Source organism: Sarcophilus harrisii, chromosome 3, assembly GCF_902635505.1.
Source record: "Sarcophilus harrisii chromosome 3, mSarHar1.11, whole genome shotgun sequence".
Lineage (NCBI taxonomy): Eukaryota > Metazoa > Chordata > Mammalia > Dasyuromorphia > Dasyuridae > Sarcophilus > Sarcophilus harrisii.
In genome coordinates, this window is record NC_045428.1 from 206,310,110 (window position 1) to 206,335,191 (window position 25,082).

Sequence of the window (25,082 nt, forward strand, 5' to 3'; positions counted from 1 at the left end):
TTTTCATCATGAGTTTTGGAAAGTCAATAATCCTCAGATTATCTCTTCTAGATCTATTTTCCAAGTCTGTCGTTTTGCAAGTAGATAATTCATGGTTTTTCAGTTTGTCATTTTTTGTTTTGCTTGACTGATTCTTGCTGTCTCAATGAATCATTAGTTTCTATTTGTTCAGTTCTAATTTTTAAAAATTATTTTTCTTCATTAGCTTTTTTACTTCTTTCTGTATATGTCAATTGAGTTTTTAAATGTATTGTTTTGGTCTGTGGAATTTTTTCCATTTCACTAATTTTTTTTTAGTGAATTATTTTCTTTTCAATTCACAGATCCTACTTTCTTGAGTTCTTTGTCTTTTCAATTCATGAAATCCTACTTTCTTCGAGTTCTTTATTTTTCCAATTCACCAATTTTGTTTCCTGCACTTCCTGAATTTTTAACTTTTCAATTCGTATTTCAGGAAGTTGTTGCTCTCTTGTAAGGCTTCTCTTTCCTTTCCCCATTTATCTTCTAACTCTCTTTTGAGACTTTTAATGGTCTCTTCTGAGAGCATCATGTAAGGAGGACAGTCTGATGCATTTTTGCTGTTTGAGGTCTCTTCAGGTTTGCTGACCTGCTCTTTTTCTGCATAGAAGCTGTTGATAGTTCTTTTCATCTTTTTATTCATGTTTTAAAGCCTTTAGGGTATGTCTCCTAGGCAAGGGGGTTACCAGCTTCCTCTGCAGAACAGGGAGAGATGTAAACGATTTCCAGCTCTGAGGTATGGGAGTGCTCTGAGTGAGAGCTTTCCCTTCCCCAACAGGAGGTGGATTCAGCACTGGCCGAGCTATCGAAGTGCCCAGTTGGGCTGTGTGGGTTAGCGATTGCCCTAGGCTAGAGACTAAAGTGTGAAAGTGTCACTGGCCAGGCCGGAGCCTCTTGTGGGACTGTGAGTATTAGCAGCTGAGTGCAGACTGCAGACCGCCTAGAACTCTGCCCCAGAGTCTCTGCCTGATGCAAATCGGCCCTGGAAAAGCTCTATGGCCCCAAGCCGAGCTCCCCACTGCGCAGATTGGAGGCTAACCCGGGCTGCGTCCTCCTGCCGTGCAGGATCACAGCTGCCCCAAGGAAAAGCCCCGTACTGCGGGTTGGGGCTGCGCGCTTGTGCTGAGATCTGTGCCTTCACTTTCAGTTTGAGGCTCTCCTCAGAACCTAATTTCTCTCCCAGTCTGCCCTGATCTCCCCCCTGGCCCGGGAACCAACCTTTTTTTGGCAAGACTGCAGATTTTCTTCGGCTGGTGAGTTGTTCTACTTCTTATCTTTACAAATTGTAGCAGTCAAGACTATTTTTGAGGCTCGATATAATATTGATAAAGAGGGTAAGAGAAGAGCTTAGAAAGTCGGGTGTGTCTTCTCCGCCATCTTGGCTCCGCCCCGATAGAGGCACTTTTTACTACATTATATTGCCTCTCCTATAGAAAAATCCTATTTAAAGATCCTAGAGGACTTCTGTCAGCTCAACATTTCCCGGGCTTATAAGTGTGCCCAATACATTAAAATAAATTTCTAAAAATCTGGGTACCAATGTCAACTTTGCAACCAGGAAGACCTGAATTCAAATCCTATCTTGACATATACCACCTGTATCACTGTGAACAAATTGTTAAACTTCTCAGTATCATAGGTAACTCTCTAAGATGATACATTTTAAGAAAGTCAACAAATTAGATTTGTCGATGCAATTTCCAAATTCAGAAGTTTCTTATATTAATGAAATCTCAGGTTTAGTTTCTATCCATAATAACAAAGGACATTTATAGACAATACCCTTGAACACCAAAAAAAGATATTTTACAACCAAAAAAGGCCCAGGTGTTTGTCATCTTCCAAATATGTTTGTCTGTTATATGAGTTTTTCAAGGTCAGGAATTGCCCTTTACCTTTAATTTTTGTAATCCCAGAATTTAACACAATGCCTGGCACAAAGTAGGTACTTAATAACTCCTTAATAACTTACTCATTAATTTAATAAGTCCAATAGGAAATCTAGATACTCACTTAGTGTTTGTAAGGGCTGGAGATTTGCTAAAACTATGGCTCTTTTTGTTCCTTTTGTATTAAAAACTGATGTCAAGTTTGTACATGCTTTGAATTTGTTATTGAGTGACTAGGTGTGGAAGAATTTGAAATTAATAGTTCATGTCTGTCAAAGTTAGAAGCTATTCTTGACTTTGCATTGCAAATTTTTAGGCAGAATTCTGTCTCTTGTCAAGATTGAGTCAAATTATTTTCCACTTTGGTAGCAAAAATATGCAGCAAAGTCTAGACCTGTTTTGTTTATTTTCATTTTTTTTCCTCTTACACAAAAGTTTAAAGTTATTTTTCCCTCTCTTCACAGGTAAAAGATATTGAGTTGGCATGTTTATCAAAGCAATTTACTGGGCTCTTCTTTGACAGATTACATGAAGAATGTTGACTTGTGAAAACAAAGGGTTGGTTTCTAATGTATATAAATTGTGTGTTTTTAAAAGTTTTTACTCTGAAAAAAATCATAATTATATAAAAGGAGAGTTTATATTGCGTTTGCTTTCATTAAAGCATGTTTAATAAAAATCATGCAGCTTATTTTTCTTTGAGGTTGAAAAACACAATATTTCATCTGCAATAAGGCAATGAGTTTCTCTTTTCAGATTAGAGAAAGTAAGGAGCAGAAAAGAATTTCTAAGGTTAAAGTGATCTAAAGAGTTAGTAGAAATTTGTGTTAAAGTGAATACTGACAAACAATAATTTTTTATTGAATTAGTCTAGCAGAGTGTTTATGTAAAAGAATACAACAGGAAGCATTTGTATAGTAGTGCTTTACTTGATTAGTTTTATAAGCATATTTTGGTAATATTACAAGTCAAGTCCTTGTATGTAAAATACTTCATAAAACTCAAAGGGTATATAATTGAAAGGTATTATCATTATTTTTATATTTTGTACTAGAAAGAGGAAATAAGCATTTATGTAGTATCAAGTATATGCTAGGTACTGAACTAAGTACTGGTGATACAAAAAGAGTCCTGATTTTGGAGGCAAGATAACCTAATTCAATAGATGGATCTTTTACTACTTCACTGGCCTTGATTAAGAATGTTTGGAGTTGTAATAGAAGGCCCCGAGTTCAAACTTTTCTTTTTTGCCTTCCTACATGTATGACGTTTGACAGTGGACATGTTATCCTATGAGACATCCTAAGGTACTTTCTAACTTTTACTATATGATCCTAATCCATTTAAATCTTTCAGACCTTTAGTTTCCTTGTATGTAAAAAGAGGAACTTAGACTAGATTATCTCTTAGGATCAATTAATCAGTCAACAACTATTTATTAAGCATTTAATATATGCTAAATATTACTCAAAGCATTGGATGTACAAAGAGAGATAAGTGGCAGTCCCTGCTCTTTAGAAGCTAACAGTCTAATGGTTCCTTCTATTGCTAAAGTTAATATTTTATGAACTAGAGTCTGCATTTTATTTCAGTGAAGCAGAATGGAACTCTGAAAAAGTTACTATATCAAAAACAATAAGGAGATTGTATCACTTATTTCTTCCCATAAATGCCTCATAGTCACAAACTATATTTGAATGGATATGATACTGGGGATTTATTTATTTATATGTACTTTGGATTAGAGAGAAATTGAGTACAGATTGTTGAGGCTATAGAGGAGCATAGTAGAAGATAAGCAAACATTAAATTCATAAAAACTCACTATCATATATATATATATAGATATTTACATTGATTTCATTATATTCAATTATATAATACAATATATAATGTATACAATTTATATATAGAACAATAACATCCAAAAGACTCATATTATTTTTCAAATATATTTGTGTGTTTTAAACTATCCTTATATATATATATATATATATATATATATATATATATTTCTCAAAGATTTCATTTAATTTCTAAGTTTGTTCTTATTTTTTCATAATTGCTTCAATGTAATTGTTTTCTTTTGTAATGCTCTGTATGTTATTTTATGCATTTAATAACATTGTTCCAAGAAGGGGTCCATTGGCTTAATTAGACTGCCATAAGAGTTTCTATTACACACACAAAAAATGAATAACTTTTCCTTAAATGTTTTCTGTGGTAATTCAATATTTGATATTTCTAGATAGTCTCATTTCTAATCTATGTTTTAAAATTCTAAGGCAGGTCAGTTTGTGTCAGCTTCTTTTTTTTCAGGTGTATTAGAATTTTAATATTCATCTTTCTTTTAAAAAATTATTATAGCTTTTTATTTACAAAACATATGCATGGGTAATTTTTCAACAATGACCCTTGCAAAACCTTCTGTTCCAAATTTTCCCCTCCTTCCCCCCACTCCATCCCCTAGATGGGAGGTAGTTCAATACATGTTAAATATGTTAAAATATATGTTAAATCCAATATATGTATACATGTTGATACAGTTTTCTTGCTGCACAAGAAAAATCTTATTTAAAAAGAAAGAAAAAACCTGAGAAGGAAAACAAAAATGCAAGCAAACGATAACAGAAAGAGTGAAAATGCTATGTTGTGGTCGACACTCAGTTCCATAGGCCTTTCTCTGGGTGTAGATGACTCTCTTCATTACTGTACACTTGGAACTGGTTTGAATCATCTTGTTGAAGAAAACCATGTCTATTAGAATTGATCATCATATAGTCTTGTTGTTGCCCTGTATAATGATCTCCTGGTCCTGCTCATGTCACTCAGCATCGGTTCGTGTAAGTCTCTCCGGGCCTCACTGAAATCATCCTGTTGGTTGTTTCTTACAGAACAATAATATTTCATAACATTCATATACCATAATGTATTCAGCCATTCTCCAATTGATGGATATCGATTCATTTTCCAGTTTCTTGCTACTACAAAAAAGGGCTGCCACAAACAATTTTGCACATGTGAGTCCCTTTCCCTCTTTTAAGATCTCTTTGGGATATAATCCCAGTAGAAACACTGCTGGATCAAAGGGTATGCACAGTTTGATAACTTTTTGAGCATAATTCCAAATTGTTTTCTGGAACGGTTGGATCCATTCACAATTCCATCAACAAAGTATCACTGTCCCAGTTTTCCCACACCCCCTCCAACATTCATCATTATCTTTTCCTGTCATCTTAGCACCTTTTCATGTGGGTACAAATAGTTTCAATTTCTTCATCTGAAAATTGTCTGTTCATATCCTTTGACCATTTAACAATTATACAATAGCTTGAACTTTTATAAATTTGAGTCAATTCTCTATATATTTTAGAAATGAGGCCTTTATCAGACCCTTTGGATGTAAAAAATGTTTTCCAATTTAATGCTTCCCTTCTAATCTTCTCTGCATTAGTTTTGTTTGTACAAAATCTTTTTAACTTAATATAACCAAAATAATCTTTTTTGTGATCAATAATGATCTCTAGTTCTTCTTTGGTCAAAAATTCCCTGCTCTTCCACAGATCTGAGAGGTAAATTATCCTATGTTCTTCTAATTTGTTTATAATGTCATTTTTTATGTCTAGATCATGAACCCATTTCAACCTTATCTTGGTCTATGTAACCTAGAGTTGTTAACACTAAACAGGATAAACTTCTATTCTGGTATCTTTCTTCAGATCATCTCCAATTGTCCCAAGATGATTGCTATTCTAAGTCTTTGTTTTTTACGCTTTACCTTCACCTTAAAAAACAGATTTGTCTTTTTTGTGGGGGAGATCTGGAGTGCTTGGTGTTTTCTGCCATCTTCCCAAAAAAATTGATAATTATATTTAACAACTCTAGGCTAGTTCCTCTTTTAAAAAATATTTATTTTTAATGCACATTGCTTTATGAATCATATTAGGAGAGAAAAATGAGACTAAAAGGAAAAAAATCATGGGAGGGATTAAAAAAAAACAGAAAAAAAGAAGTGAATACAGCATGTGTTGATTTACATTCAATATCCATAGTTTTCTTTCTGGACAGATGGTATTTTCTGTCCAAAATCTACTGGGATTGTCTTGAATCACTGAACCACTGAAGAGAACCAAGTTTTTTATACTTAATCATCACACATTCTTGCTGTTATTGTGTATAATGTATTTCTGGTTCTGCTGTTTCACTCAGCATCAATTCATGTAAATCTGCTTTAATGTGCATTTCTCTAATCAAATCAAGTGATTTAAAATATTTTTTCACATGGCTATTTAAAATAACTAGATAGTATAAAGTTGGAAATATTATTGTAATCTAGGAAAGGATGAATTGGGTTTAGAAAAATATGGAAAGACTTGGATTTATGAAGGATTATGTTATCTACCTTCAGAGAAATAGAGGACAAACAAGTGTGATATGACCTTATACACAGATGTATTCCTATGTATGGAAATGTAAGTATCCACATATTATATACACACATGCATACACATATCAAACACACACATATCTGTATGTATGTATGTATATGTACAGTGGAATTTCAGGTTCTATAGGTAAGAATTATCAAGAGACTGGACTTTTTCTCAAAGGAAAGGGCTTTATTGTCATAAAAGCCAACAGAACCAAACAGCATCACTTGGTCAGCAACTAGTTGGTCAGAAAAGATTACTTGTGAGGGATAATTATATGAAAATGGTTATCTCCTCTTAGGGAAGGTTACTCTTCAACTATTAGTTGAAAACTCATTAAGACTAATAAGGCTCTGCTGGGGCCACAGATTTTGAAACATTTGGCATGACTCAAACTTCCTGTATCTGAGTTTCCAGCTGCATTCTAATGTTCTGTTCCTTGTGGTCAACTCTCCAAGAAGGAACTTACAAAATGTCTACTGGTGCCTATTCCATACACACACACACACACACACACACACACACACACACAATTATACAAGGAAACATGCATGCATATTACCCTCTTGTGTGATATAGTAAGGAGGAAAGGCAAAAAAAGAAAAAAAACAAAAATTCACAACAGAAAACAAAAGAAAATCTACAAGGAAGCAAAGAAAAGATGGACAACTCTGAACACAATGTGCACTTTTTATAAGATAGACTTTCTTAAAATGGGTATTTATTTTCTCATATTTTGAATCCTCTCAGGTTCTATGGTAAACATGGAAATTTACATGTTTTTCTTTTTTTAATATTTTTTTTGTTTTTTCTATTTTGTATTTAAAATTTAAATAAATATATATTTTTAAAATGCAAATTCATGGAGCCTGACTTCAAAGCCTTTGCCTTTAGAGTGTGAACTTCTTGAGGACAAGGTCTGTCTTTTTCTCTTCTTGTATACATAACATTTAGTCCAATACTTAGAGCATAATAAGTGCTCAATAAATGTTTATTGATTGATTTATAATAGATGGTCTGAATGAGTTACAGTGGTTGAAAAAAAAATTTCTACAAAGTTCCTAAACCATTTTATGATAAGACTTTCTGATCCTAGCTATATTGATGCTTGTACAGTCCCATAGTTGGTACTTGACACATTTTTAGTTTGTAAGACCCGTCTCTAGCTTGCTTAGAGCTACCATAGTTTTATATAGCAAAGAATCATCATTTCCACACAAGATAAAGCCAAGAGTACTACTTCAATAGAGGGTTTAAGAAATTGTTAACTTGAATAACTTTATCCTACATATTTCATTTTTTTTTTTTTTTTTTTTTTTTGTTTTCTCTTTGGAAGCATGCAGCTACAGAGTTTAGAAGTAATGGGCTCAAGATGTAGAATGCAACATATATTTTTGGATATGGCCAATACATGACTTTGTTTTGCCTGACTGTTTATTTGTTCCAAGGACTTTGATTTTCTTTTCTTCTTTGAATATGGGACAATGAAGAAGAGACAGAGAAATTAAATAATTGTTCCCTGAAAAAATTAAAATAAATTCCCCCCAAATTAATAAAGATTCAAATAGTTCCTTTACACAGCTGTATTTCACTGATTGTATAATGATTCCCTATGACTGCTTATGGTAGAGATTTGCTATCAAGTTTCTTTTGTTCCTTCTCCATTTTAGTAGCTTAGTTGCCTATTGTGTGATAGTGCTTGCATCTTTATCTTTCTGGAATTAGCCTTGGTTGATTTTAGCATCCTCTTTGAGCTAATGAAGATTAGGATAAGTTGTTACCAAGCATAAAAAGAAGAGAGAGCTTGAAGAGGAGACAATAAATCAAGGTTAAATGCTACCACCCTACAAGAATATGCAATGTAACTAGATTCTCCTTCAAGTTCAATAGAAGAAACCTTTGGGGAAAATCAGTTTCTTCATTACATTTCCATGATTTGTTCTGGGCTTGCTGACATAGACTATTAAGAACCCTGTTTATGTTTTAGAGACTTATGAAGCACTTTGGGTTTTATAGTGTTTGCAAAATGTTCCTTATAGTGAAAATTATATGCTGAGATGGCAGGCTGCTGAAGCAATATATTGTTATGCTGATTAAATGGATTAAAGGCTATATTTTTTGGACACATACTGGGGAAGCTGAGCTATTTGTATCACAGAAACTAATCTCATTTCATCAGATGCATGTGTTCATAACTTGTCTCTTGTCTCATCTTATTGGATAATCACTACTCTGCTGTCCTGTACAGAAATTATCTTCCACTGTCCTTAAACTCTCAGGGTGGGGAGCACTGGGACATAGCAGGAAAAACAAAAGAAAAGAACACACCAAAAATTATTGTACAGAGGAGACAGGAGATCTGGATTCCATCAATAAGCAATGATCTTAGGCAAGTTATTTAATGCTCCTAAGCCTCAGTTACCCAACTGCAAAATGGGAGTAATCATAATTTATCAAAAGCAGTGATCTCTTGTAATACTTTCAAAGCTTATGATTTAAAATCTATGGTATTAGAACTCACATATACAGATTTACTTGTAGTATTTAATTTGTTTTAGAAAATTCATTTCAGATTAACTGGTTTAGCTTTATTTCACCTGTATATATGAACAATTCATTTAATATTTTAATAATGATGAACAAGTCTTAATGCAAGGTTAGTTTTTTGAAGGCCTTTTTCTTTCTAGAATACTCTACCTACTTTGTGGTTTTAATCAGAGTAATATATATAAGATGTGTATTAAGGGATTGGGTTGTATAGACAAAACTATGAGATTCTTATCTAGGATTATATGATTCTCAATATTTAGTACATGATAAAATCACTTATTTCCCCAACTAAATTGTTTTCATTTCATTGATGACATATCTACTTGGATATTCTCACTTCTTGTAATTCTTACATTAGGATTGGATTTGAGGTTTCATCACTGTAAAGACCCTTTATGAAAATTCCTTCCACTGACACAGAGGGACACTTTGGATATAACTGATATTTAAAAAAGTCACCTAAAGGTGCTTAGAAGTTAAATGGTTTAACCATGGTCATATAGCCAGTATATATTAGAGCATAATTTAAACAGAAGTGTTCTGACTCCAAAGTTTACATTTTTATTTATTATTCCACACATGCTCTATTGTCCTTATTTTTCCTAAGAATAAAACAAAACAAAACAAAAAAATAAGCATTAAGATTTGAAGAACTTTAAGTAATCAAATACAAATTAAAATTTTTGCAAATTAAAAATTTTGCATTTGAAACTGTCAATCACCATTTCTTAACTCTAGTTTTTCTTTATTCTCCTAGGAAAAGTTTGAATTTATACGCTATTTTGTGTAGCTAAGTGGCTGAGAGGATATAGCGCTGAGTATGGAATCAGGAAGATATGAGTTTAAAGTTAGCTTCAGACATTTACTGGCTGTGTGGCCCTGGGCAAGTCATTAACTTGTGTTTTCCTTAATACACTTGGGGAAGGAAATGGCAGACTACTCCAGTATCTTTGACAAGTTTTGAATGAGGTCATAAAGAGTCAGACATGACTAAAGCAATTGAACACATACAAATCTGTCAGAGAAAGACAATAACAGTTGTAGGGACAAAGAAGATCTCCTGAAGAAGATACTGCTTCCTCTTCCTGGAAATCTTTCCCTTTACTCAGTAATATTTCTATAATATTTCCATCTTTCAATGTCCAACTCAAACTCCCCCACTTTGAAGAAAACCTTCACTCCAATCCTCAGTGTCAATAATCTCTTTTGGGGATTCTGGGTAGCACAGTGAATAGAGTGCCAGTCCTGGTACTTTTTCCTGAGTTCAAATCTGGTCTCAGACACAAACTATATGATCCTGAGCATTAGAAAAAATTAACCCTGTTTGCCTCAGTCTTCAGAATTAATATCTGTTCATGGCAGAGAATGGAGGAGTGGCAATAGGACTATACTGATATCTGTAACTGGAAAGTCTAATTGGAAAGAAGATAATTGATATGCCAAAGCTAAGGAAAAGGGAAGGACATGGAAACAGATATGTAAGTTAGGTCACAATGAGCTAAACCTATCAATCAAAATGCATATGGGTTCACAACAAAAGGACCAAGATGGAATGTACTAGCCTTCAAACTCTGATATAGTTATAAGGGGGAAAGAAGGGAAATGTTGGCTTGCTTTTATATTCTATTTTCTAGTCTAACCATTCCTCCAACTTTTTTACTTGCCTTGTTTAGAAATGACCTAATAAAATTCATAACTGGATAATACAGGTGTTCCTATAAATATACATTTATGTACATTTATATACATGTACAGGAGGTCATTGAAAGAGTATGCAATTAAGATATATGAACAAATAATGATAAAATATTTGAGATTTTATCTTAAAAATTAAAAAACTTCTTTAGTTTATAATATATTTAGTAAAATTTAAATTAAAATTACAACTACAGTGTGACATAATTTTTAAAAAGAACAAAGAATGCTATAATAATAAATCACACACATTCCCTAAAGGGGAAGGAAACAAGTACTTACTATGTGATTAGTAGTTTACAAATATTATCCCTGGTAGAGGGAATTTTGTTCCTGGATATAATCTAGAGCAAAGAACTCACAGGTCTAGAACAAAACCAAAATATGATTTCTTAATTTAATGAGAACATTAAAATGATGAAAATCACAGGCTTTTAAATGGATGGGTGATTGAAAAACATCTATAAAAACTGAATCAATAATGTGAACATTTAATATGAACAATGTTGTTCATTGAGGAAGATACCAGCTTATCTTAAGCTGAAAAGCTGAAAACACTCTGTTTTACAATATGATATCAGGTCAATCTAGAATTGAAGATCAAAACTCTTTAATTGGTTAAAATTTTCACCTGTTAAAACATCATCAGTTTAATGTTGAAACACTTAATTGAAAAGAAAATTGTGAACACTTTTAAAAAGTTTACTGAATATGTACTAATCAGCCTCCTTTAGAAAGAATATTATAAACATTTGATTTTTGACTCAGCAGCAGCAGGGGGAACTCTCACTATGTTTATTTACATATTATAAAGCATAGTGCAGAAACAAAAAAAAATCAAAAAGAAGCAAAATAATCACTGGCATGACCAACAATTCTAATTCTTGCTTCCTCAGCCACTGAAAAAGTCCATAATTTGCTGTTCTGTGCAATTAAAGACACTGAGGATGCTACTTAGTATCCATTTTGGGATACTCAGCACATTAGGGACTCTTAATTAATATTGACTACTTTTCTTTGTGGGTTTTTTTTTTTTTTTTTTTTTTTTTTTTTTTTTTTTACATTTCAGCAGGGAGTCTTTGTAAAGGAGAAGATACTGCATTTTTTATATTGAGTGTAATTGTTCCAACTTTTGTACATATCTGTACCTGGTAAATAGGAGTTATTTTTAAAAGGAGAAAAAGCTAACGATACAAATTTACTTTATGCTGCAAAGAGAAATCAATTTTTACAGAACTGATAATGACTATTATTTTTAACACAGAAGTGGTGCAAATTTTTTTTTCATTTCCTCTCTTTCATTTTTTCTTCATTACTTTTCTGGGCTCCCATCTCCCTTTAGTGTTCTTTTCGATTGTCATTCTCTTTTCCAATGATCTGTATTCTGATATCCATCTGGCTTGTCTTTCCATGTCTAGTTGACTCAGGCATTCCTTTTAGCTCTCTGGTACAGTTCTCTCCCTCACTCCTTCTGTCTTCCCTTTCTGGCATATCTCATCTAAACTAGTACCCATCTTTGCCATTCCTAGGTACTTATGAACATTTTGGAGTCTTGTTATACCATACTTTCTATTCTCCCATTGGAAAATATGAATATTGTATCTAACTGCCACATAATCAGATTTTCCATGCTTCCCAAGTGAGCTAACCTAAATATTAATCTGTGCTGGTACATTGTTGAAAGGAAAAAAATAACAAAAGGGCAACTTCAGGCTCTGTCAGGGCCCAGATATTCTTGGTAACATATTCTTTCAGTTATAGCTATGAAGCTAAGTAATTATAGTGATCCAGGTTACTGGACTTGGAGTTAGGTAACCTGAATTCCATTCCATCTTCAGAGACTTACTAATTATGTGATCATTGGCAAATTATGTAACCTCAGTTTTCTAGTTTGTAAAACTAGGAAAATAATAACACCCAATTTACAGGATTAGAAAAATAGTCTTATTTCCCCCCAGTTAGACGTTAAGAAAAATTTTAGTATTCATTTTTTTACAAGATTTTTTAGTTCCCAATTTTTCTCTCTTCCTTATTCCCAACCCACTTCCAGAGATACACAATTTGATGCAGTTTACAATATGCTAATGAATAAAACATATTTCCATTTAGTCACAATTGTGAAAGAATGAATAGATCAAAAGGAGAAAAAAATAAGTAAGAGAATAAAGTAAGTGAAAAAATATACTTTGATCTTCATTCAGTCTGTATATTCATGACTTCTTTGTACTTATCTTGAGCTGAGAAGAGCTGAGCCTTTTGTAGTTGATCATCAGACAATGTTGCTCTTACTGTGAACAATATTCTCTTGGTTCTGTTCCCTTCATTCAGTATCAATTCATGAAAGTCTTTCCAGGTTTTTCTGAATTCTGCCTGTTCATCATTTCTTATTGCATATTCCATTACATTCAGATACCACAGCTCATTCAGCCATTCCCCAGTTGATGACCAGATCTTAATTTCCAATATTTTACCACTACAAAAAATATTTATGGTAATATTTTGAACATGTAGGTCTTTTCCTCCTATTTATAATCTCCTTGGGATAAAGAGATAGTTGTGACATTTTTGGATCAAAAGGTATGTACAGTTTGGTTGCTCTTTTGGCATAGTTCAAAATTGCTCTCCAAAATCACTGGGTCAGTTCACAACTCCAACAATGCATTAATATTCCAATTTTCTCACAATGTCTCCAACATCTATCAATCAATTTCCTTTGTGTGTGTGTGTGTGTGTGTGTGTGTGTCATATTAGACAATCTGATATGTGGGAGATGGTATCTCAAAGTTGTTTTAATGTGCATTTCTCTAATCAGAAGTGATTTGAAGCACTTCTTCATTTGCCTACAGAAAATTTTCATTTCTTCATCTGAAAACTTTCTGTTCATATCCTTTGACAATTCATTAATTGGAGAGTAATTAGTAAATCTGAAATACTAGTAAATGTCTAATAAATCTGATTCAATTCCCTATAAATTTGAAAAATGAAGCCTTTATCAGAAAAACATTGTAAAGATTGTTTCCCAGCTTTCTGCTTTTCTTCTAATCTTGAATGCATTGTTTTTGCTTGTACAAAGCGTTTTAATTTAATATGATTACAATTTTCTCTTTTTTGCATTTTGTAATGCTTTCTATCTCCTATTTGATCATGAATTCTTCCCCTCCCCATAGATATGAAAGGTAGCATATTCCTTGCCTTTATGATTTGATTACAGTGTATGTCACCCTTATTTCTAAGTTATACATTCATTTTGAGTTTATTTTGGTACATGGTGTGAGATGTTGGTCTATACCGACTTGTTGTTTTATTGTTTCCAGATTTCTCAGGAGTTTTTAAATGAATTCTTATCCCAAAAGCTGGGGTCTTTGGGTTTATGAAACATTAGATTACTATGATCATTGACAACTATGTCTTGTGTATCAAATCTATTTGGTCCACCACCGCATTTCTTAGCCAGTACCAGATAGTTTTCATGATTAATGCTTAATGATATAGTTTGAGATCTAGTATGGCTAAACCATACTTACATTTAAAAAATTAATTCCTTTTTTCTTCCAGATGAATTTTTGTTATACCTTTCTAGCTCTATCAGATAATTTTAGATAAAAATCTTTAGAGAAACACATAAAAATGTGTCAAATTTATAAGAATACAAGTCATTCCCCAACTGATAAGTGGTCAAAGTATATGAACAATTTTCAGATGATGTAATTAAAGCCATCTATAGCCATATGGGAAAAAAATGCTCTAAATTACTCTTGATTAGAGAAATACAAATTAAAACAACTCTGAGGTACCACCTCTCACCTCTCAGATTGGCTAAGATGACAGGAAAAGAAAATGATAAATATTGGAGGGGATATGGGCAAATTGGGATACTAATGTATTGTTGGTGGGGTTGTGAATTGATCCAACCATGCTGGAGAGCAATTTGGAACTACGCCCAATCGACTGTCAAATGGGGATACCATTTGATCCAGCAGTGTCTGTACTGGAGATCTTAATGGAGAGAAAGGGACCCACATGTGAAAAATGTTTGTAGCAACCTCTTTTTGTTGTGACAAGGAACTGGAAACTGAGTAGATTACCTTCAGTTGAGGAATGGCTGAATAAGTTATGGTTCATGAATGTTATGGAATATTATTGTTCTATAAGAAACAATCAGCAAAAAATTGTTTTTTTTATTTATTAAAACTTTTTATTTACAAAGCGTATGCATGGGTAATTTTTCCAACATTGACTTTTGCATAACCTTTTGTTCCAAATTTTCCCCTCCTTTCCCCCACACCTTCCCCTAGATGCCAGGTAGTCCAATACATATTAAATATGTTGAAATACATGTTAGATCCAATATACATATACATATTTATACAGTTGTTCCACAAGAAAAATCAGATCAAGAAGGAAGAAAAAGAAAAACTGAGAAAGAAAGCAAAATGCAAACAAATAACAACAGAATGAGAATGCTATGTTGTGTTCCACACTCTGTTCCCATGGTTCTTTCTCTGGGTGTAGATGGCTCTTTTCATCACTGCACAAGTGAAAGTGGTTTGAATCATCTCATTGTTGAAGAGAGCCATGTCCATCAGAATTGATAGTCGTGTAGTCTTGTTGTTGCCATGTATAATGATCTCCTGGTTCTGCTCATTTCATTTTGCATCAGTTCATATAGGTCTCTCCAAGCCTCTCTGAAATCATCCTGCTGGTTTTTTCTTACAGAACAATAGCATTCTATAGGATTCCATAATTTATTTACCCATTCTCCAATTGATGGGCATTCGCTCAGTTTACAGTTTCTAGCCACTACAAAAAGGGCTCCCACAAACATTTTTGCACATGTGGGTCCCTTTCCCTCCTTTAAGGTCCCTTTGGGATATAATCCCAGTAGAAACACTGCTGGATCAAAGGATATGCATAATAACTTTTTGAGCATAGTTCCATACTGCTCTCCAGAATGGTGGGATCTATTCACATTTCCACCAACAATGTATCAGTGACCCAGTTTTTCCACATCCCCTCCAACATTAATCATTATCTTTTCCTGTCATCTTAGCCAATCAGAGAAGTCTGTAGTCATATCTCAGAGTTGTCTTAATTTGCATTTCTCTGATCAATAGTGATTTGGAGCACCTTTTCATGTGGCTACAAATAGTTTCAATTTCCTCATCTGAAAATTGTTCAGATCATGTGACCATATATCAATTGGAGAATGACTTGAACTATTATAAATTTGAGTCAATTCTCTATGTATTTAGAAATGAGGTCTTTATCAGATCCTTTGGATGTAAAAATGTTTTCCCAGTTTATTGCTTTCCTTCTAATCTTGTCTGCATTAGTTTTATTTGTACAAAACCTTTTTAACTTAATATAATCAAAATTATCTATTTTATGATCAATAATGATCTCTAGTTCTTCTTTGGTCACAAATTCCTTACTCCTCCATGATCTGAGAGGTAAACCATCCTATCTTCTTCTAATTTGTTTATAGTATCATTCTTTATGTCTAGATCATGTATCCATTTGACCTAACTTTTTGTTAGGTGTGGGTCTATGCCTACTTTCTGCCATACTAGTTTCTTATTTTCCCAGCAGTTTTTGTCAAATAGTGAATTCTTATCCCAAAAGATGGGGCCTTTGGGTTTATCATATATTAGATTGTTATAGTCATTGGCTATTCTGTGAACCCATCCTATTGGACTGATCAACTTCTCTATTTCTTAGCCGGTACCAAATGTTTTTCATGATTGCTGCTTTATAATATAGTTTTAGATTTGGTACAGATAGGCCACCTTCATTTGCTTTTCTCTTCATTAATGCCTTTGGAATTCTTGACATTTCATTCTTCCAGAATGAATTTTGTTGTTATTTTTCTAGGTCAATAAAATAATTTCTTGGGAGTTTGATTGGTATAACATTAAATAAATGGGTTAGTATAGGGAGTATTATCATTTTTATTATATTTCATTGACCTATTCATGAGCATTTAATAGTTTTCCAATTGCTTAGATCTGACTCTTTGTGTAGAAAGTGTTTTGTAGTTTTGCTTATATAGTTCCTGACTATTCCTTGGCAGAAATTCCCAAATATTTTATATTACCAACTGTTTTTTATAGGAATGGATGTTGGATTTTATCAAATGCTTTTTCTGCATCTATTGAGATAATCAAATGTTTTTTGTTAATTTGGTTATTGATATAGTGTAGAGGGCTGAAACTCTTGAGTCGTTGCACTGAGGTCGATTCAAGCACTTAGGGCTAATTACTGATTGGACAATACTGTATGGGCATATGTTTGGAAAATGCTTCTTCCCACTATCTTGTGCTGGCTCAATGATTGGTGTATACAGAGGATTGTAGGAGGGACTAGGGGGTTAAGTAAGACTATCCAGAGTTACACTTGGGCGGTAGACGAGGGAGAAGGCAGTTGTGGAGATTCTGCTTCCATCCCGTTCAATCCTGCATTTAAAGACCAAGAATAAAGACTAAGGACTTTTGCTTATCCTGACTCTGGCTGATTCTGGGGTATCCTGGGTGCTAGCACAGTTATCACAATATAGTCAATTATATTAATAGTTTTCCTAATATTGAACCAACCCTGCATTGCTGGTATAAACCCTACTTGGTCATGATGTATTATCCAGGGAATGATTTTCTGTAATCTCTTTGCTGATATTTTATTTAAGATTTTTATATTAATATTCATTAAGGAGATTGGTCTCTAATTTTCTTTCTTTGTTTTTGTACTACCTGGTTTAGGTATCAGTACCATATCTGTGTTATAAAAGGAATTTGGTAGGAGTCCTTCATTCCCTATTTTTTCAAATAGTTTATATAGTATTGGAGTTAATTGTTCTTTAAATGTTTGTAGAATTCACATGCAAATCCATCTGGTCTGGGGAATTTTTTCTTAGTGAGTTGATTAATAACTTGTTCTATTTATTTTTTCTAAAATGGGACTATTTAAGCAATTTATTTCTTCTTCTATTAATCTGGACAATCTATAATTTTGTAGTTTTCTTCCATTTCATGTAGGTTGTCAAATTTATTGGCATAAAGTTGGCAAAGTGACTCCTAATTATTGCTCTAATTTCCTTTTCATTGGTGGAAAGTTCTCCCTTTTCATTTTTGAGATTAACAGTTTGATTTTCCTCTTTCCTTTTTCTAATCAAATTAACTAAAGGTTTATCTTTTTGTGGGTTTTTTCATAAAACCAACTCTTATTTTTATCAATTCAATAGTTTTTTTTTTTTTTTTTTTGCACTTTCAATTTTATTAATCTCTCCGTTTATTTTTAGAGTTTCAAGTTTGGCATTTGATTGGGGTTTTTTAATTTGTTCATTTTCTAGCTTTTTTAGTTGCACGCCCAATTTATTGATCTTTTCTTTTTCTTTTTTATGCAAGTAAACATCTAGAGTTATAAAATTTCCCTTATTACCACTTTGGCTGCATCTTACAAATTTTGGAATGTTGTCTCATCATTGTCATTCTTTAGGATGAAATTATTGATTGTATCTTTGATTAGCTGTTTCACCTATTCATTCTTTAGGATGAGATTATTTAGTTTCCAATTTCTTTTTGGTCTATTTTCCCTTGGCCCTTTATTGAATGTAATTTTTATTGCATTGTGATCTGAAAAAAAATGCATTTTTTCTGCCTTCCTGCATTTGATTTTGAGGTCTTTATTTTCTAATATATGGTCAATTTTTTAAATAGGAACTGCTGAGAAGAAAGTGTACTCCTTTCTGTCTCCATTCAATTTTCTCCAAAGATCGATCATATCTAATTTTTCTAGTATTCTATTTACCTCTTTAACTTCTTTCTTATTTATTTTGTGTTTTGATTTATCTAGATCTGAGAGAGCAAGGTTGAGATCTCTCACTATTATAGTTTTGCTGTCTATTTCTTCTTGCAACTCTCTTAACTTCTCCTTTAGGAATTTAGATGCTACACCCCTTGGTGCATATATGTTTAATATTGATATTACTTCATTATCTATGGTAGCTTTAGGAAGATATAGTTTCCTTCCTTATCTCTTTTAATTAGATCAATTTTTGCTTTTGCTTGATCTGAGATCATGATGGCTGACCCTGATTTTTTGACTTCACCTGAAGCATAATAGATTCTGCTCCAGCCTTTTACCTTTACTCTGAATTTAATTAATTTAATTTAATTTAACTTAATTCCAGACTTTAAATGCATTTCTTGTAAACAACATATTGCAGGATTCTGGCTTTTTAATCCAGTCTGCTATCTGCTGCCACTTTATGGGAGAGTTCACCCCATCACATTTACAGTTAAAATTACTAATTATGTATTTTTTGCCATCTTATATTTACTCCAAATTACACTTTCCTCTTTTTTTTCCCCCTTTTCCTCCTCCCCAGTATTTTGTTTATTGGCACTACTTGCCTCAAGCAGTCCTCCTCCTTTAAAGACCTTCTCCCATCCTTATACCTTTCCTCAACTATTTCTGTTGTTCTTTCTATTTAGCCTACCCCTTTCCTTTTCCCCTTTACCCTCCCACTTTTCTGTAAGACGAGAGATGTTTCTTGATGAAACCCAATATATTTAATATTCTTTCTTTGGGCCAAATATGATGAGAGTAAGATTCACAGAATATTCATCAACCTCTCTTTTTCCCCTCAATTATAATGTTTCTTTGCCTCTTCCTGAGATGTAATATCCTCATTTTATCTCCACTTCCCCCTTTTATTCTGTTACAATTCCCTTCTCATCTCTAGTTTCTTTTTTATATTATAATAGTAAAATTAGATTATACATGTATTCTCAATGTATACCCATAACAGAATGACAGTTCTCAAGAGTTTTTATTTTCTTTTTACCTTTTTATGCTTCTCTTGAGTTCTATATTTGGAGGTAAAATTTTTTGTTTAGCTCGGGTCTTTTCATCAAAATAAATGGAATTCACCAGTTTCATTGAATGTTCATCTTCTTCCCTGAAAGAAAATGCTCAGTTTAGCAGAGTAATTTATTCTTGGCTACATTACAAATTCCTTCACCTTTCAGAATATCAGATTCCAGGCCCTTTGATCCTTTAAAGTGGAAGCTGCTAGGTCTTGAGTAATCCTTATTGTGGCTCCTAGGTATTTGAATTGTTTCTTTCTGGCTGCTTATAATATTTTTTCCTTGGTCTGATTTTGCCACAATATTACTTGGGGTTTTAATTTTGGGGTCTCTTTCATGAGGGATTTGGTGAATTCTTTCAATGGTCATTTTACCTTCTGATTCTGTGATATCCAGGCAGTTCTCTTTTATGATTTCTTGAATGATAGTATCTATGGTCTTTTTTTCATCATGTATTTCAAGGAATCCAATTGTACTTAGATTGTGTCTCCTAGATCTATTTTCCAGGTCGGTTGTTTTCCCAACTAAGTATTTTACATTTTTTTCTATTTTTTCATTTATTTGGTTTTGCTTGACTAATTCCTTGTTGTTTCATTGAGTCAGTCATTCATTTCCATTTGTTCAGTTCTGAATTTTAGTGAATAAATTTCTTCATTTACTTTTTTTTTTTTTACTTCTTTTTGTATTTGTCCAATTGAATTTTTAAATGAGTTTTTTGTTTTATGGATTTTTTTTCCATTTCACAAATTTTGTTTTTTAAGACATTAATTTCTGTTTCTGTTTCACAAATTCCGTTTTTCTGGGCATTGCTTTCTCTTTCCATTTTATCAAATCTACCTTTTTCAAACCCTCTTGCAAATTTTTCATTTCCTTTCCCCATTTTTCTTCTAGCTCTCTTTTAAAATCCTTTTTAATTTCTTCCAGGAGAGTCTTATGTGATGGGGACCAGGTTATATTATCTTTTGGGGCTTCATCTGGAGACAATCTGCCTTTAGTCTCCTCAGGGTGTGAAATTTGTTCTTCTCTTTCACCATAAAAGCTGTCTATGTCAGAGTCCTCTTTATTTTTTTACTCATTAAAAAAAAAAAAAAAACTTAATGTGTTCCTTTAGGGCAGGGGTCCTCAAACTTTTTAAATAGGGGGCCAGTTCACTGTCCCTCAGACTGTTAGAGGGCCAGACTATAGTAAAAACAAAAAATTGTTTTGTGGGCCTTTAAATAAAGAAATTTCATAGCCCTGGGTGAGGGGGATGCATGTCTTCAGCTGCTGCAATCTGGCCAGCGGGCCATAGTTTAAGGACCCCTGCTTTAGGGTGTAGGGGAGGTGGGGGAGAGGAAAGGGGAAAGGGAAGAAGGTGGGGGCGGTTTCCAAGTGGCTATAGCTATGCTGGGTCAGTGCTGATTCACTCCTGGTGCTGAGTGGGCGTGACCAGGTCCCTTGAGATTCTGGCATTTCAGGGTAACTATTGATCTTTTGTGTTTGTGTTGGATGTTTTATAACTTCTCTGCTGCAATCAGGGCAGAGTGGCCAACATTCTTATAGATTCCTATAGATTCTCCCAGTAGATTCTCTGCCATACAGAGTCTGCACCACCCCACAGAGTCTGTACTGCCCTGTTGTCTGGGACTCTGTGCTGTCTGGGCTGGAGATGGTACTCAGCTGCTTGCTCCAACTACCTCCTTCCTGTTTCCAATTGAAACAGACCTTTTCTGGTGATTTTCAAAATTATCTTCTACTGATAATTTGTAGTACTCCTAATATTTGTGGGTCTTCTGGTCCAGAGCTAATTCATTATTAGTGTGAGGATTTTTGAGAAGGTCAGAAAGAAATGTGTGTTGCCTCCACCATCTTGGCTCTGCTCCCCAGCAGGATAAAAGGCCTGGAGAGACTTACATGAACTGATGCTAAATGAAGTGAGTCAAGCCAAGAGAACCTGTACACAGCAATAACTAGACTATGTGATGATCAACTCTGATGGACTTGGCTCTTTTCAATAATCAGGTGATTCAGGCCAGTTCCAATAGACTTGTGGTGAAGAGAGCCATCTGCATCCTGAAAGAGAAATGTGGAGACTGAATGTCTTCTCATCATCTCCTGCCTTCCACCCACCACTCCATTGAATGTGCTCCCTCAGAGATTATTAGACCATTGACACTCTTTAGGTCTTTTCTTAGTTTATATTCTTCTCTCTTCTTTTTCTGACCAATGGAGACTATTTCTTCCTTCTCTGAATTTCCATCTCACTTGAACTCAGTACCAGACAAATTAGTGGATTTGTTTTCCTATTTCAATCTAAACTAAACAAACACTTATTAATCACCTTCTTAGTATCAGACCCAGATGCTGAGAACACAAAGACAAAACCCAAAATAGTCACTGCCCTCAAGAAGATTATATTCTATCAGTGGAAACATGCATTCATAAACATATATGTCATTTATGTATGTATAATGGAGAAATAAAATAAACAAACATTCTTTTTTATTTAATAGTATTTTATATTCCTGAAATATATGCAAAAATAGCCTTCAGCATTCACCTTCACAAAAACCTCGTGCTCCAGATCCTCTCCTCCTTCTCTCTCTCCTCCCAAGACAGCAAGAAATCTGATAAAACCAAAGCAAGTATTTATTAAGTGCAACTTACTGCATTAAATGATTTATAAATATTATCTCATTTGATCTTCATAGCAATCCTCAGATATGTATACTATGATTATCCCTATTTCACAAATGAGGAAACTGAGATTGCCTAGGGTCACACAGCTAGCTGTTGCTAGAGGTGCCCAGAGGTTTAATAATTAGACATAGGTTCCAACTATATACTTCAGGGCAGCTAAAATAATGTTGGACACATAGAAGTGTTTAGGATATTCTTGCTGACTGCCCCCATCATTTATTGGATCCAAGGGAAAATAGGATAAAGGATATTGGAATTGACTTGGGGAACATGTAGAATCCAGAAGGATTCTACTATTTGATATAATTATTTGTTAAGTATAACTATTTGAATTTCTCAACTTTTCAACACCACCTGAAAGCAGCTAGCAGAATGCTCTTTTACTACACTTGAGTTGTTTGGTGTAATGCAAATGTTGCAGTAGGATCTCTCTTCTCACTAATAAAAGAGGAAAAACAGCATGCCTTCTGTGTTTGGTTAATTAGGAGGTGAAAAGGTTAGAGCAGTGTTCACCATGACTCTGAAGAGTCAGAAACCAGCAGGGTTCCAGCTGTTGTGTTATAACTTCATGTTGTCAGGCAGGGGGAAAAAAGAGAAGGGAGAAAACCCAGAAACACGTTGCCTAGAACTGTCTGTGAGCACACACAAACATACCCATAGAAAGGGAAGAAGGAAGGAATTATTTGAGTCTCACCAAATCTGCTTTTCCTTCATTTGGCTGGCTGTGCCAGACAAAAGATAAAGTTTGAACCTGAATTGGATCCAGTCTTTTACTTAGTGCCTCAATTTTCTCTAACCTTCTGGTTATTGTTTATGCATAGAATAAAGATTGGGAGGAAAACAAAAGTAAATAGTAGCAGAGATCTCCTGGGGAGAAAAACATTATTGAGATGTGAAATATAACTGACAATAAATCAATCAACCTGTCTCTGAGAGTGTCTCTTTTTGCTATTTCCGATGATTCATTTAGAATGAATCATTATTAACATGGGGTGACGCTGAGGGGCTAATTACTCCAAAGAGAAAGCAAACCCAAACAATTAAATGTAGCTCTGATAAGTTCACATCAAACTTCACCTTTTATTATTACAATAGAAGGAAACATGAGAAACTTATGATTTCATTTTAGTAGTGCTGCTCATTGTCAGGTTGGTGACTATTGGTTATGATTAAGCCAAGTTCTGGAGTTGCAATGATTCTTATTGATAAGACAGAAACAATTTCATCAGATATCTTAATCAGGTATTTGTCATTTGAACACTTCTCAACACTGGTTAGAATGATGTAGCTTTCTATTTTTGTTTCCTTTAAAATGAACTTTACATAAAAGTTCAATCATGACCATTATGACAATCAGACTGTTTGCAGTTTGATTTAATTTCTAACAATACAGATGAAACAAAAGATGATATATGCTATATGAGTGGATACAAAGCAAACATCTTTTCTGGGGCTAGGGAGACTTTTAATAGGAGGCCCAATTACTTTAGTGCTCTTTGCAGTAAATGAAAGAACATTTTTCTTTCTCTAAGAAGGATACTAAAGATATATTGCTTTAACTTTCAAATTTGAAATTACATTAGGAAACACTTAAGGCTGGTGCTAGCTGAGACATATCTCATTTTTGGTTAGAAAGCTAGATTCTGGAAACACGTTTCTGAGGTAAACAGAATCTCCTCTGTTTATTTTTATTATTGAGACTCAGCAACATTGTTCATGACTATGCTTTTGAGCAAAGTGGATAGACATTCAAATCCAAGTCTATTCTAATAAACTGTGGTTTTCCCTTTTAACAGAGAAATAACAACCAAAAAATAGCAAAGAGTAGGACTCAGAATAGCAATGTTTCTTTTTATATTTCTGCACAGAAGAGTGGTCTTGGATGATAGTTCTAGTCCCTGGGGAAAAATCAGAATCCCTGTTACAAGATACTCTTCTAGGGTATTTGTCTCTTCCTCTCCCAATAGCTGGTGGCAACTTCTCTGACTTGAGCCACATGAAAAAGATTTTTTAGTTGTGGCTATTGTGTACTTGGATCATTCAAACTCACAATCTCCTATGATTTATGTAAGTGTGCTTAGAGTAAAGAAGACCAATGTTTGAAGTCTGTCTCTGACTTGAAGTATATGTTTCTGGACAAGTCACTTTTCTGAATTTCAGTTTCTTCATCTCTATAATGGGGATAAGGGAAGATATATGGCACTGTGTATAGAGTGCTGAGCCTGGAGTCAATAAATCTTATCTCCCTGAGTTCAGATCTGACTTCAGTCACTTATTAGTTGTGTGACCCTGGGAAAGTCACTTAATCCTGTTTTTATTTTTTATTTTTTTAGTTTCCTCATCTATAAAATGAGCTGGAGAAGAAAATGGCAAACCAATCTAGTATCTTTGCCAAAAAAATCCCAAAGGGATTCATGAAGAACTGGACATGACTGAAACAACTGAATAGCAACAAAATGGGGATAATAATACCTAAGAGTTCTTACTCCAAAGACCCATTATAAGACTAATGTGATATAATTTCTGGAAAACATACAAATGGGATTTAATATCACTGCCTTTCACTTGCGAATATTGGTATGTGCTGAGACTCCTGGGAATCTTTTCCCATATACAGGAAGTCACTTTATGTTGAAGAGAGTTTGGTTGATACAACTTTAGAAAAGGCTGAGCTGATGAGTAGGGTAGAGGGCAAATGTATATCTCAATGCTCAGAAGCTGAAAGTTCCATTCCTCTCCTTTCTAAAATCTACATGTATTGTTGGAGTGTCTGTTTTCTTATTACAACCCAAGAAAATGTTCCATTGTGAAGAGAAACATAGTCCTGTGTGGTTAAGTCTTGAGGCCTTGAAAAAGAAAACAAAGCAAAACAAATTGCTGACAAGCAGGAAAACACAGATCACTCAGGAGACTGAAGACATTTCCCATCATTAAATTTTATTTCATGTCAAAGAAGTGCA